Consider the following 15,585-nt stretch of genomic DNA (forward strand, 5'->3'; position numbering starts at 1 on the left):
AACGTGAGAAACTTTCCGCTGCCCAATCGGCGGCGGCGGCGGCTCCGACGGACAGCAGCCTCGACCAACCAGAGCGTGGGGGAGGTGGCTCCGTAGACAGGCCCCGCCCGCCGTGCCCGCGGAGTCCCGGGGGGGAAATGTGGTCGCCCCTGGTAACCGCCGGCCGGCCGAAAAGTGAAAAACAAGGCGTAGCGCCGGGCCCAGGGCAGCGCGGGTTTCATCCTCCCTGGCGGCTGGGCCTCTGCGGGACGAGTCCGAAAACGTTCGCGATGGGCTTAACGGTTTTGCTAGAGCGAGCGCCCGTGCAGCGCTTGAGGTCCGTTTTCCTCTCTCTGGGTGGGGACCCGGGCTCCGGCCTGGCCTCAGAGCGGTGTGGTGGTCGGCAGTCCATTGTCACGCCGCCAGAACCTTCCTCCAGAACCCACCTGTGGAGCCCACTTCCCAGAACCTTCCTCCAGAACGCTTACAAAATCCACCCCCCAAGAACCCTCCTCTAGAACTCGCCTCCACAACCTGCTTCCAGAACCATCTTCCTCTCACAGCCTACTTCCAGAACCGACTTGCATCCAGGAGCAGCCAGCCTGCGGAACCGGCCTGCTTCCAGAATTGGACTCTCCGCAGCCTGCTCCCTTTCATTACTTCTCTAGGTATGGTGACTACGGACCGCACTCAAACTTCACGTGGGGCTCACCTCACCTAAGAACACCGTTTGTAGGGGCAGCAACACCAGAGCATAAGCAGTAACCACAGCTAATCTTTATCAAGTTCCTGTAAAGATCCAGCCTTGTCCACCCTCACCCTCTGCCTTGGTGCAGAACCCTGGGCTCCTCTCCCCCAACATGCCCGCCTGATGCTGCCCTTCCCCAGAGCTAAACCCTGTAAACTAAGCTCCTTGGCTCACCCTGGCCATCGGCAACAATAACAACAAAATAAAATTATTCTTAGCTCCAGGGAAAATTGAAAGTAATCCTAGAAGATGCTCCCACTCATACCCCAGGACAAAGCAACGTGTTTCTGTTAGGTGGGGAAAGGTGAAGCTTCCTTCTCCTGAGGCTAAGTCAACAGATAAGGCCTAAATTAGAAAGCAGAATTCCAGATGCAGAAGCATGTGGTTTGGAATTTTGGAATTCAGTGCCAAATCAGCAGCTCAGAGTTACAAGAAGTTGCCTCTGGGGAGGGCAGAGGGGCCCTGGGGGAGGCTCCTGTCTGGCTAAGTGGGTACTGTAGAGCTAAGGTTGGTGAAACTCCACATCTTCTGTAACAAGAGAATCCCAAAGCTTGTCTTTTGAAGTGTGGAGGTCTAGAATTTGACAACGAAAAACATCCAAAATAGACCGTAACCATTGGAAATAAAGAGATATTTCTAAATAAGGTATGAATTAAAGGAAAGAACACAAACTGCACATTACCTAAAAAGTAAATAACATTATATAAAGTGTACGGAATAAACCAAAGGAAAGTCTGTAAACTTAGGGGAGTTGATTACTATACATATATAATGCGTATATATATAAAGTAAATCAACCAAATTAAAAAAAAGTAGTAGGAGGAAATAACTGAAGATTAAAAGCTGACATCAGTCACATAGAGAAAAAAAAAAAAACCCGAGTATTTAAGGGAAAAAAAAGTTGATGAATTCCTGAGAGGGTCCATTCGAGAAAAAAAGATTGTATCATGTAGGATCCACCTCTGACTGCAGGGGACTGGGATGTGGTGGCCTAGCACGGGAGTGAGATACTTAGCATTTCCCCAGGTCACCATTCAGAAGTGGGCGGTGGTGGCATGGGTACGGCCACAGGGGTGTCTGCTGTGCACCTTCAGTGGAGACGAGGTTACTCTGCCTCTGGGCTCATGTCTGGGTTCCAGGGAGGAAGAAGCATCAGGAGGAAAGCAAGATGTCCCCCAGAGTCCCCCAGAACTTTGTCACACAGCCACACATGGCTGCAGGGGAGGCCAGGAATGTACTGTCCTTGCTGGCATGTGCTGTTCCAAACTAACTGGGGTTCTGTCTCTCAGGAGAACCAGAAGGGCTTTGGATCCCCACGAGTAGCGGCTGCCTCAGAGCGAAAACACAAACACACCACATTAAGAAAGGAAAACAGAGCAATAACCAAGACAAACTGTGAGGGAACATCATGACAGTAAACTGGAAGAGCCAGGGAAAACCATGATCTTGGACCAAAACGTAAATGATCAAAGTTGACCCTGGAAAGAGAGGAAAACCAGATTAGACCAATAACTGTAGAATAAACTGCTGAAAGGGGCACCAGACTCTAACAGTCACGCAGCAAGTCCTCTCATCTGCGAAGGACAGACGCTGGTGAAGGGGAGGGACACCAGCAGCTGATCAGGTGAGACGCCACGTTTCATGAAGAGAGGGCTGAAAACACTGCATGGATTTCACCCACACACCTAAGTGGCAGACCCCGTTGTTGGTGGGGTCCTGTCCACTTGCCCTGCCTCCATCCTTATTCCAGGGAAGGACGGCAAGTCAGCCCCAAAAGGTGGAAACCTTGGTAAATAACCAAAGCGTGTCGGAACCACGTGGGGGCTGTGTAGGGCAGAAGCTGGGGAGGTTAAATGCCTTTTAATGTCAGGGCATCCCAAAAACATCGGCAGGATGTAGTGACCCACAGCAGTGCATACCAGCTGGTCTCCTGTAGGGACTGATGGCGAGGAATGCCACGGGTGAGCCGCAAATGCAATCAGAAGGCGGCGGTCTGGACAGAGACGTGGACAAAGCAGCTGGTCCTGGAAGACCCCCCTGCTGGCCGGGTTTGGGCCACTTTGATGCTGCCTCCTTCTCAGGAGGTGCAGGAGAATTTGGGTTTTGGGTCTTTTGGTTCAGGGCTAACTGCTTGGTGACTTGGTGAAAAGTGGTGGCACTTCTGTCGACTTTCTCTCTGGTCCTGAGTGTCAATTAGGGACAGCGCTGACACTGTTTATTTACCTTCACATTTTTTCAGAATGAGGGGCAGAGGGGTCAGGTGCTGGAACACGGGACTGGCACAGAATTCCCTCACTCCTGTGTTTGCTGACCTTTGTGGCAGGCTGGGATTTTGGAGTTTGGGGATGTGCCTGTACTTAGAGGGCACGCAACATAAATTGAAGAATAAATAATTGTAAAGCCGGAAGGGAACATGATATACTGCTGTGTGTGAGCCACTTGTCTGTGACAAATGGAGTCCCAGGCACCTCGGAACCACAGGAAGCCTTAATCAATGGTGCTAACAGCCAGCAGTGCATCAGCCATGGGGCGTCACTGGGGAACGAGGAGGCCAGAGGACAGGACGTGAAAAAGGAATTGTTTGTAAATACGATCAACAGTTTTGTGTTTCTGAGAAACCCATTCATCATTTGGAAACCACCTTTAGTAAAAGATGCACCTGGCTTCCCGGTGAGACAGGACCATCAATCCCACCCTCGTCCTGGGGCCAGCTCAGGGCTGTCAAAGCCCAGGGAGCAGACACGCATATTTATTCTTATTTGAAGGCAAGTTGAGAGTCATTTGGGGGGAAAGAAAAGAGCCATTGAGACCATCGGCTTGCAGAGGGCACCTCAAAAAAGCCACTTGGGGGCAGAGGGAGCTCCCAAGAGCTGTCTTCTTCAGGGTGCCCAGCCCAGGGCCCTGGCAGGAGGGGCTCTGTGGGCCCTGAACAACCACCACACTCCGGACCTTCCCAGGCCAGGTCCGCACTCTCGTCCCTCCTGGACACAAAGGTGCTGAGTGCACATGTGGGGAGGGAGGGAGAGGTCTCGCTCCAAGCAAGGAAGGTGGCTTCTGGGAAAATGGCACTTTTCAGGGACGAGGGCCAAGAAAAGCGGGGGAGATTACTGTCCTTGTAAATTTGGCAGAGTGGCCTGGCTCCACGGGCCTTTCTCTGGCCACTTTGGGGAACTAGTTTCATCCTAGAACAGCATGAGGTGAGGACGCCCTGGGCTGCCCAGAGCACTGGTGTCAGTAGTTGGCATTTACTGGTCTGATCTCGGGCAGACAGCCAAAGCACCAGCATTTTCTTCCCCACTGGGGCCCCCCTACAATACTCTGCATCAGATCCTTGGACTCTGGAGGGGCGGAGGCCAGGCGGGGAGCAGGCTGCAACAGAGCCACGTGAGCTGGAAGTCACAGAGGGCTGGGCAGCGCGTCATGGTCAGGAAGACAGGGAGCCACTGGGGCAGCAGGGTTGGGCCAGGTGCTGCCCGGGAACCTGGGGAGGGATTGGGTCCACGGGGAGTGAGTGACTAAGACATCACCTCATGCTGCTGGCGGTCAGCAGAATGAAGCCAGGGAATGTGGTGGAGGTTGCTGGAGACCTTGCCGGGAGCAAGGAGTCTCAGTGGGACATGGGGACAAGGGGCTGCTTTGATGAGGCTCAAAAGTGAGCCAGAGGAGAGGAAGTGGACACGTGTCTGGGAGTTCTGCCCAGGGTGGGGGAGAGCACAGAACTGGCGTGACACCTGGCTGTGGGGTCAGGGGAGGGCCGAGGGGCTGGCTGGCCTTTGACAGAGGGACGAACAGTCCAACCACAGGAACAGGAGAGGGCAGAGGGGTGGGGGCCACAGGCAGGGCACGCGTGGGGTTGGGAGGATGCAGATGCTCCCTATGGGCTGTTCCTACACAGGAAGCAGGGGCCCCGCTGGGAGTGGGCCAAGGAGGGGTGCTGGAGGTCACAGGAGGGGAGGAGGATGGCTCAGGACAGGGAGCGGGCCTTCCTGGTGGTGCAGGGCCCCAGCTGGCATGTGGCTGCTCAGAAGGCATGGAGCAGGGTTTCACCAAGGTTTGAGCTGGTGAGAGGGCACGGACAGCCAGCTGAGTGATGCTCTGGAAAATGACCATGCCTCACTGATAGCCTGGGATCCTGGGAAGGAAAAAACCCTTAATTCCAAGGACTCTTTTTCTTCTGTGACCTAATCCAGAAAGATTCAGATTCTAGATGGAGGTAACTGATGTCACAACTGAGTACTTCATTGTCAGACGGTTTTGGATATAATTTATAAAATATTTTCCACATGTGCCCAGCCAGTCAACTGACAAGGCTCTCACCCCAAACCCGGGACCACGTAGACACAGCTACCCTTGAAAGTATGTATCATCAGAAAATATGCATCATTTATTAACCAAGCGAAAAAAAAAAGGGGGGCGTAATTCAGTGGAGCCAAAGCTTCCCTCTCCCTGAAAACCTGTTTCTATTTTCCACGTATGACTAATTTTTAATCTCAGTGACTGAGCGGTAATGCCATTGTCACTGATGCTGACAATGGGGTTTTTTAAGAAGCGTATGATAGATGTTGCCTTCATGGTATCCTTTTTTGGTTATCGTTCCTGTGGCGTTCTGAATAAAATGAGTTCAGCCTCCATGGGGCTCTAGCAAATCCAGGCACAATTGTAGATTAGATGCCATCTTTATGCAAAGCTTCTGTGGCACACACTGTCGGCTGGCAGTGTGAGGCCGTCGGCACAACAGAAGGCTTCCGTCTGGCCATTATTCACCAAAGCTGGAAAACAGCTATTTACCTAACGTCCATTTGTTAAGAAGGCAGGAAAAATGGCATCTTTAAGAACCTAAGACAAAGGCACCAGAACCTGTAAAACAACAACCAAATTGTAAAATAAGGGAGCATGTTTGTAATAGCCTCCTCTATTTTCAGCAAAGGTGTTTTTAGGCAGTTTTCCTTGTGGTGGGTTTTAGGGGTAGAGGACAGCCCCACCCACCCAGCCATGTGAACTGGAACCTGGGTGCCATCCTGAACACCTCTCTTTCCCACCATCCTCAGATGACCATCCTCACTCCGTCCATCTCCTACCGGACCAGGCGTTGAGCTTTCTGCAGGCCCTCCTGTCCTGCCCATTCATCGCCTGAAAAGCAATGGAAGCAGGTTGTCATCATTCCTAACCTGACAGTGCCCCCCCAGAGCCTGAACCATCCACACCCCGCCAGGCCCTTCCCCAACACCAGCCCACACACTTTGGCCAATGCTCTCAGCACCCAGCTCACATCTCCTGGACTCTGGCTGTTTCCATGCACTCCACTCCTCCTCCCTGCGGGCTCCTCTCAGTGCCCAGCTGTGCTGGCCTGTGCCCAGGGCTTGCTGTAAGTGCCTCGGAGCTGATGGCGCAAAGCAGCCCCAGGCAATGACACACAGGAGGAGCCTGGAGCTAACTCACTCTGGAGGTGTGTTGTGTTCTCCCAGAGGCCCCACGTGGGGGCCCACAGCACAAACCTACTCTTCAGCACACCTGGGATTGGCCTCTTTCCCTTCCCTAGTCCCCTACCTGTGCTTCCTGGGCCCCCTGCCCAAATAAAGTATTTCACCAAGGGTCTTCTTCTGAGGGAACCCAACCTCAGAGCTTGCACACACGCTGTGCTGTGCCTCCGTCCACACAACTGTCTGGGGTCCACTCTACCAGGCCATCCTGGCCAACATCTACTCAACTTTCCAGACTCAGCTTGAGTGTCACCTCCTGCGACCGCCTCCCCAGACCCCAACGTGCTTCTAGCACAGCCCCTGTGTGTTAAGGATGCTCCCCGCCTTCTCGACACCGAAGAACATGCCTTGCTTGCCTCGCACCCCCAGCCTACGGCCTAGGGCGCAGCTTAATGAAATCACTCGCATACCCAACGTCCCGAGTGGGCGCTCGCCAGCTGGCCCGTGGAACCCGGATCAGCCCACGCTGAGCAGATTGCTACGGGAGCGTTTCTCACACTTTACTATTCAGCGTTCAAAGCCGCCCAGAGCACCTCCACGCCTGGGTCTGGGGAGCACCCCAGCCCAGTGAGGTCTGCCTCGGCCCGCGGGAGCCCACGAAGCCAAGCTTCGCAGACCCGGAGAGGGACCCTCTAGGGGGGTGTCCTGGCCCTGGGCGCCCCCTACCCACCCTCACCACTCCGCGAGGGCCCAGCTCTGCCTCCCCGCCTGGTTCAGGGTGTCCCTTCCCCTGACCTAGCTGGCCGCGCCCGCGCATGCGCGACCCCGCCTTCCCGGCGGCCCCCGTGGTGGCGGCCTGGCGCGGCACGTGCGGGCGGGCAGGGGCGGCCTGGGGCCTCGAAGAGCAGGTGCGGCGGCCTGAGGGCGCCGCGGCGGTGTCCGGAGCTGGACGTTGCCCCGAAACCCCCTTCTCTGCTCGACTCCGAGTGGCCCGCGGGGCCCCCTGCTCCGGCGCTGGCCTGGCTGGCCGCCTCGGAAAAGGGCCTGGACCCGCGCTCACACGCGCAAACCCCTCTGTCCCCGGGCTCGGTCGGGGCGCCGCCCTGGAACCCGAATCTCTCGCACCGGCCTACCCCAGGGCCTGGGTCGTCCTCGTCGTGGGGGCACTGCCCCCTTTCCTGAGCTCCATCTGCCTTCCTCTTGTAACACTGCGAGTTTACAGCTTTTTTGTTTGTTTTCCTTTTGATCTGATGTATCTAAAGCCGTAAGTACTCAGCTAGAATTGGCAAACAGGTTATTTTTAGTGGAGTTTATGCCTACATTCAAGATACTTAATTGTAATATTTAAAAATATAAAGATGATGTTATATCTCAGTGGTAGAGAGCGCACTTAGCATGCATGAGGTCCTGGGTTCAATCCCTATTACCTCCATCAAAATGAATAAATTTAATTACCTCCCCCTCCAATATATATAAAGATGATGTATAAAAAAATACCTTTAAACTGTTCCTGGAGAGAGTAATTCTGTAGTAATGTCAAGAATGACTAGCACCTGTTCAACAGAGACCTCGTGAACAGTGTGCCTTTACTCCTTTCTTGGTGGTGGGTTGATGTGAATTAGCTGTTGCTGTGTTTTAGATGTAGGCTTTGCCGGTAGGACCACCAGCCACAGGCGTGATGGGCCATAGACTGTCCCTGCCGTACGGGCCTAGGCTCACCTCCTTTAGGAATGAACTGCTACTTGTCCGAGGTCCTCTGGGATGCATCTGAGCTCTCTGTGCTTTCTTACAGTTGGAGACAGACAACTACAGATAAAGAAGAGGCGATGGGAGACGGTCAAGTGTCCGATTCGAAGGCGTTCTTGGTAAAGGATAAGGTTGCCCTCACAAGGTAACTGAATACTTTTGGGAAGAAGTGACCTTTGCTGGGCGAATTGTGATTTGTATTAATGAGCTGGTCTAGATCTTGAAACAGCCTGGTCTAACTGATCCCATCCCTGCACTAGTGGAAGATGCGCTAGGGGTAGCATGTGCACAGGGACACGAGCCAGGTGGAGTGGAACAAGGAGCCTGGTGTTGGGCTGGAGAGGAGAGGGGCCAGCAGTCCTGTCACTTTTCTGTGCAGTGTGTGTTTCTTCAAGTCAGAGACCCCATATCTGTGTTGGCTTTGCATTTCCGCCCTTGGTAATCACATTACAATATTGCTATATTTCAATAAAAAATATTTCTTTCACTAAAGGAAGAGGGGGAATACTGACCAGCTGAAGCTGGAAAATCCAAAGAAACAGAAAGTGAAGGAGCCAAACCAAAAGAATCAGGGAAGATGTGGGAAAGACCAGGTTTGATCCTTTTATTTACTGTTAACGTTCCGTTTTTAAACTTACAGTCTTCAGTGTGTTACAGCTTTCTTTTTTTTTTTTTGCCCATAAGCCTTTTTTAGTTTCCATGTCATTCTGATAGTTTTAAAAATATACATTTTCTGTTCACGTAAAGTACATTTTTCCCCCCAGTTTCGGAAGGTGTGCTGCTTCCTGTGCTGTGCCTGGGCTCAGAGTCAGTTTGAGGAGGGGTGGGTTTGGTGAGGCACTAATTGGAATCCTTTGACTCGGCTGCCGCCACCCTTTTGCTGAGTTCTGAGGAATGGGCAGCCACTGGCTGGGGGTGTCATGGAGGCCTGGACCTGACCTGCTCACTTCCTACAGGTCATGTTCTCCCCAGGTGTCATGTGCAGGACACATTGGTGGTGGTCTACTTAGTGTCTTAACAGAAGTTCTAACCATTTCTTGCCACACAGAGACGTTCCTGAGTAAGTGAACTCTGTGTTCTTGTGACTTGTAGCTGTGCCTGAAAGAAGAACGTACATTCTCTGTTTCAAAAGATACCAGGTAAGGTTCATTTTGTGTCCCTTCTCCGTGCAGGAGGTGAGGTGGAGATAGTGAGGATGAGGCTGCAGGAGCGGCAGTGACACCACCTTTTGTCCAGAGTCCAGCCTGGGTAGTAGAATTGGAACCTGCACTCCCTGTTTTTAACCAGTCTTTGCTTTCACTCAGAGTTAAGAATCCAGTAGAACCATAGAGCAGTTGGTCACGTGAGCTGCTGCCTACCGCAGAAATCAATCTCTTGCATGTTCTGTGAGAGCAGAGGAAGAAGGCTGACGTCCTGAGGACCGGCCCCTGCCTTAGCTGCCTCCTTTTTCTTTTTAATAAAAATCAGAAGTAATCGTAAACTAGGTAACAATCAGTGTAACCACATCTTGTCCAAAGACTAGAACCAAAAACATTTTAAAAGGCATTAGGTGTACAGTTGTCGCTGACCTCCCTTTACCTCCCCTGTCTGGTTTCTACCACGTTATTGTGTCAGGTGATAGCGTCAGTAGCTCCCTTTGTCCAGTGGAACAAAGGAAAAACCTGATGGAAAAAACCACGGTAGGTTTTGCTTTGGGGAACTTCAGTGCTGGAAACTGCACGGCTGCCTGGCAGGCCTTGTGCGCCAGTTGGTGGGGAGTGGGGTCTGAGCTCTACAGTTAGTTCGAGCGGTGTTGCTCGAAGTAGTATTTCCAGTTTGGGGTGAATCACTTGGCCTTGGAGAACAGAAGTAGTCTAACTGGATGTTTTCTCGGAGTTTGTTAGTTCCCTGTAATTTGCTCTCAGGGGAGATGGGCAGCTCCCTCTCCTGACTTCCCCTTGCTCCTACCTCCCACGTGCCCTGTCGTGAGCCGTGGGCGCACTGCTGTGTGGGCGCATGGGTCCGCAGGCCCACGTGCAGCCGAAATTGGGACTGTTACGGTGAAATGTCTCAAGTGTCCAGCGTTGCTGAAATCTGACAAAACTGCTTGGCCAGAAAAGACAGAAACATGTGGCCCAGGAGCGGCGCGGGGCCCTGCCGCGGCGCCCGAGCCATGGATGGAGGCAGGATTGCTGCTGCGCCTCCTGCTCTGTTCCAGCTCTCGCCTTTCCCTTGTGGGAAATGTCAGAGATTTGGGGAGACCTTCCTTTCATGTTTGTTTTTATTGTGATAACAATCATGTGATGTAAAATTCATTGTTTTAGCCATTTCAGAGTGTTCAGTTCAGTGGCATTAAGTATATTCACAGTCCTGTGTGACCATCACCACTGTCTAAGTCCAGAATTTTTCATCACCCCAAAGGGAAAGCCCCTGTTTTCCTCTTCCCCCTGGCCCCTGACAACCACTAATCAGCTTTTTGTTTCTATGGATTTGCCTTTGCTGGATATTTCGTGTAAGTGGCTCATACAGAATTTGTCCTTTTGTGTCTGGCTTCTTTCATTTAACATGTTTTTGAGATGCATCCACATTGTAGTGCATGTCAGTACTTCATTCATTTTTAAGGCTGAAGGTATTTTACTGTTTGGATATAGTACCTTTTGCTTGTCCATTCTTCTTTTGATGGACATCTTGGGTAGTTTCCACCTTTGGGCGCTTGTAAATATTGCTGCTGTGAGCAGTCATGCGTGGTACGCGTGTGAACGCCTAGGCATGGAGTTGCTGGGTCTCGTGGTGATTCTCCGTTGCCTTGTTCAGGAGCTGAGACGCTGGTTTCCGGGATGTCTCCTCCACTGTACGGTCCCACCAGCAGCGTGTGAGGAACTGGATTCCCCCCCCCCGCCCCTGTGCCCACACTTGTGGTTTTCCATCTTTGTTGCTGTAGCCATCCTAGTGGCTGTGAAGTAGGCTGGTTTTGGGTGGTCAGTCAGCTGGCCTTGCCCTCAGAACCTAGTGCCTGCCCCACCCCGGGCCCTTTCCATGCGACTGTTTGTGGGGGCAGCGGAGATTGTGCCCCATTCCTGCCTAGGCCTTATGTCTGGTCTTCTCTCGGTTTAGCTTGGGTTTTGTTTCTGAATGTGTTTTCTCACACTTACTACTTCTTAAAGGTTACTTCTGAAGGACTCTTTTTTCCTTTTTGTTTTTCCAATCTTTTTCTTTTTTGTGGGGAGGGTAATTAAGTTTATTTATTTACTCATTTTTATTTATTGTTTAAACACAGGTATGGGGGATTGAACCCAGGACCTCATGCATGTTAAGCATACGCTCTGCCACTGAGCTGTACCCTCCCTCCAGAAGGACTGTTTTTCTAAATTCATGATTCCTAGGCAGTCATAGTATTGATGGGGCAGGCCTGATGGGTGACAGGGCTGGCTCCACCGGCCACTCTTTCCACAGCCTCAGGAGGTCTCCCACTGGCAGGAGACGGGCCAGCTTTCATAACTCCAGCAGCTCAGTAGTGCCAGACTGGAGCTGTGCTCATTAACCGCCTGCCCACGGCTGTCCTGTGAATATGCTTATGTTTACCAAGCATATTATGAAGAATAGGAAAAAGCCCCTTAAAAAGATGGGAGACTTCATAGTCTCCAGTGTCGGCTATTTTGAATCTTTCCTTCTGATTTCAAAATGGTAGTCTTTCTAAGTGACGGGAGACGTAAATATTTATGACTTTGTATTCTAGATCTGCACAGACCACCAAGCCAGTGAAGACAAAAAACCACGAAAAGCCATCCAAGAAAAAAGGCCAGGTAAACATCCTCAGGTGCGATGTTCATGACCGACTGTAAGCATTCTTGCTTGCGTGATGTTTGTTCTTGCAAATACGAGAAGACAACGAATGGCCTTATGTCTTAATGGTCTGATAGGAATTTATTGTGAAACGAGTCTGAGGAGCCTAGCAGGGGTGGGGGGGATGGCATCGGAATAGCTTCTCCTCGCATGCCCTTCCCCAGAGGTATTTGTGCCCTGAGGCGGGTGCACTGTCCTGGGTTCCCCTCCTGCCATGGCCACGAGGGCTGAGACACAAGCCGTTTTCCAAAGCTCCATCAGAGGCAGTAGAAATGCAGGGTCTGGGTGTGGGTGATCCTCTGATGGCAGCCCCTGCAGGGGAGGGCAGAGCAGGATGTAGCGAGTGAAGTGGTCACTGCGGGTGTGTGACCCTGTGGGCACTGCCTGTGGCGTGTGGCCCACTCATGGTGCTCTCTCTCCTGTGCACGGTTCTGAGGCCCTGGAGAGGCCCTGGAGACCAGAGGAAGATGGCGCTTGGTGTTCTCCAGGTGTCCTCTGGGGACAGGGCCCTGCGGGCCAGCACCCCAGGAGCGGGAGAGGAGGAGCACGTGGATGCAAGCCAGGGAAAGGACGGGGTGAAAGTGAGAGGCAGATGGAAGAAAAATAAAGAAAGAAAATTGGAAGAGAAAAGGCGGGAAGGGCTTGAGAAGAAAGGCACTGGGAGACAGACCAGGACATGGATGCTGCAGAAGGGTGGCGGGGACCGGAGGGGGCCGCACGGCCGCGGCAGGAGGGCGGCTGCACAGAGGGGCTGCGGGCCGGGAGCCAGCAGGGGGGGCGCGCAGCCCGTGGCCAGAGAAGCGCCCCTGACAGGGAAGCTGGCCACACTGGAGGGGTGGGAGGCTCGGTGGTGAGGAGGCAGTCACAGGGTGAGGATGAGGAGGGGGAAGACATGTGGGCTGAAGAAACTAAGAAAGAAGAAAATGAAAAATTCGGAGCAGGTAACGAGTCCGCAGCAGAGACTGCGGTTTCCAGAAAAGACAAAAGAAGGAAGAGGGACAACGCGGGCGGGGCAGGAGCTCCAGAAGCAGAGGAACGGAGACAAGGGGATGGAGAGCCGGATGGAGAGCCGGGGACAGATGCGCAGGCAGAGAGGGCAGTGCGGTGTGGACGCCCGCGATGTGGACACGGCCCTCCCGGAAAGGACGTGCAGCCGGAGAAGCCACGGAAAGAGGAGAGGAGCCGGTGTGGGCCGGAGCAGGGCGGGGGCTGAGAGGAGGAGGAGCCGGCTGTTGCAGCATCCGGAGAGAGACAGGAAAAGGGACCGCGAGGCCACCAAAGGGCCGGACACGGGAGAAGGCAGGTGGAGATGGTATGTCCGTTGCGGCCCCGCCCACAACCGGCACCACCCTGCAGCCTTGGCCCCGCCCCTGCCCCGTGTGCATCTCTGCCTGCAGGGGTCTCTGGCCTCTTTCAGGCCTGGGATGCTGGCTGTGGGCCTGTTGGGGAGGCCTGGTGGGGAACTCCTGAACGCTGCAGTGCAGGAGCAGCTCTGAAATGTAGGTTTCACCAGGTGCTGTCGAGAACCAGTATTCACTAGCACCCCTGAGATGATGAAGCTCTTGCTCTGGTCTGCATCATTTTAGCCAGCCACTGATGAGGCAGGTGCTGTTATCTAAACTTTCCAGATGAGAAACCAAGGCACAGAGAAGTTAAGTAACTTGCCCATGGTCACACAGCCACTAAGCAGAGGAGCAGACATTGGACACTGTTATCTTAACCATTACCCCTGGGCTGTCCCATTTGCAGCCACCAGCCACCAGCCACATGTGGCTTTGAGTGCCTGAGATGTGGCTGGTCCCAGTGGTGACATGTTGTGGGTATAAAATGTATGATGATTTCAAATAGTAGGAAAAAAGAATGTGCACTAACTCACCAACTTTTTATATTGATCACGTTGTAATGGCAATATTTTAGATGTATTCGTTGAGATTAAGTATATGTTAAAAATCAAAACTCAGATTTACCTGTTTCTTCTGGTTTTTAGACGACTTAAAATCCACATGTGGCTAGAGTCGCGTTTCTGCTGGGCATTGCTGCTTCATACCTCGTGAAGGGGTGACTGCAAATCGTGTTGCCAGCTTCGGGGTCAGAATAGTCTTTACTGGTATCATCAGCTCCTGCATTCAGCAATGGTGTGATTCTGGGGGAGTTAAGTTTCCTGAGCCTTGTTTCTCTTGTATGTAAAACGGGGTTTCTCTTACCTGCTGTGTGGAATTGCTGAGTATGAGGAGACACGGAAAGGCCTGCTAAGTGGGTGGGTGCGAAGTCGCTCACTGTGGGCTTGATCAGCATCTCCTTTATGGCTGATATTGAGCGTCTTCTGTGCTTACTGGCCATTTGCGTCTCTTCTTTTGAGAAATATCTGTTCAGTTCCTTTGCCTGTTTTTTTTTTTTTTTTCATTTGTCTTTTTATTCTTGAGATGTAAGAGTTCTTTATATGTTGAGATGACTAGGCTATTCTCAGATACATGACTTGCAAACATTTTCTCTGGGTTGTCTTCTCACGTTCTTGATGGTGTCCTTTGAAGCAGCAGAGTTTGATTTTGATGAGTCCACTTTGGCTGTTTTGTTTTTGCTTATACTTTTGGAATCATATTTTAAAACTAGTATCTAATCCAGAATCATGAAGATTCACTTTTTTTTTTCTCTTAGAGTTTTTCAGCTTTAGTTTTAGGTCTTTGATCAGTTTTAAGTTAACTTTTGAGAATGGTGTCTAATTTTATTTTTTGCATGTGGAACGTCCAGCACCATTTGTTGAAAAGACTATTCTTTCCCTATTGAATGGTCTTGGTACCCCTGTGGAAGGTCAGGTGGCCATAGAAATATGGGTTTATTTCTGTACTCTCAGTTCTACTCCATTGACCTATATGTTTATCTTTATGCCAATACCACGCTGTCTTAATTACTGATGCTTTACTGTGAGCTTTTAAATCAGAATGTGAGTCCTCTAACTTTGTTATTCTCTTTCAAGATTGTTTTGACTATTCAGGATGTCTCATATTTCCATGTGAATTAGGATTGAATTGGTTGTCAGTTTCTGCAAAGAAGCCATCCTTTTGGTGGGGATTGGGTTTCGTCTGTAGATCACTTTAGGGAATATTGCCATCTCAGCAAAGTGAAGTCTTCTCATCTGTGAACATGGGCTGACTTTCCATTTATTTAGATCTTCTTTAATTTCTTTCAGCATGTTTTGTACTTTAAAGTGTGCAAGTATTTTACTTACTTAGATAAATTTATTCCTATGTATTTTTTTTTCTGGTGCTACTGTGAATGGACCCCTTTCTTAATTTCATTCTTGGGTTATTCATTGCAGGTACGAAGAAAACTGGTTTTTGTGTATTGATGTTGTGCTCTGCAACTTTGTTGAATTAATTTATTAGCTCTAATAATTTTTCTTTGTGGAATCTTCCTGGGTTTTCTATACACAAGATCATACCATCTGCAGGTAAAGACAGCTGACTTCTTCCTGTCAAACCTGGATGCCTTTTATGCTGTTTTCTTGCCCGTGGGCTCTGCGTAGAGCCTCCCGGACCATGGTGGACAGCAGTGCCGATCCTGCTCTCAGGGGACGTGGCGTCCTCCCACCTCTGAGTGTGACGTCACTGTGGGGCTTCAGCTGCTCTGTCTCAGGTTCAAGGGGTTCCTCCTCCTACTTTGTTGAGTGTGGGTTGTTTGTTTTTATCATGAAAAGGTGTTGGATTTTTTTCAGGTGCCTTTTCTGCATCTGTTTAGAGATCTTATGGTTTCTGTCCTGCCATGTCCCTGTTTGTTTGAATTTGAAAGCACCGTGGCCTCAGGATTGTGTTGAAGGCATGGTGAGCCTGTGCTGGGCTGTACTGCCTGATCTTAGAAGGTTACGAGATCACA

The 15,585-nt window shown here is 51.3% G+C and overlaps 1 long non-coding RNA gene across 1 annotated transcript; it reads left to right on the top strand.

Annotated features, from left to right (window-relative positions):
• The first annotated feature begins 167 nt into the window (after nucleotides 1-167).
• On the top strand, nucleotides 168-14,115 carry LOC116659819. Its single transcript, XR_004315183.1, has 6 exons — nucleotides 168-647; nucleotides 2,017-2,351; nucleotides 7,940-8,038; nucleotides 8,387-8,486; nucleotides 8,942-9,032; nucleotides 11,609-14,115. It is a non-coding gene; the product is annotated as an uncharacterized LOC116659819 (long non-coding RNA).
• The last annotated feature ends 1,470 nt before the right edge of the window (nucleotides 14,116-15,585 follow it).

This window comes from Camelus ferus, chromosome 25 (assembly GCF_009834535.1).
Source record: "Camelus ferus isolate YT-003-E chromosome 25, BCGSAC_Cfer_1.0, whole genome shotgun sequence".
NCBI classification, from domain to species: domain Eukaryota; kingdom Metazoa; phylum Chordata; class Mammalia; order Artiodactyla; family Camelidae; genus Camelus; species Camelus ferus.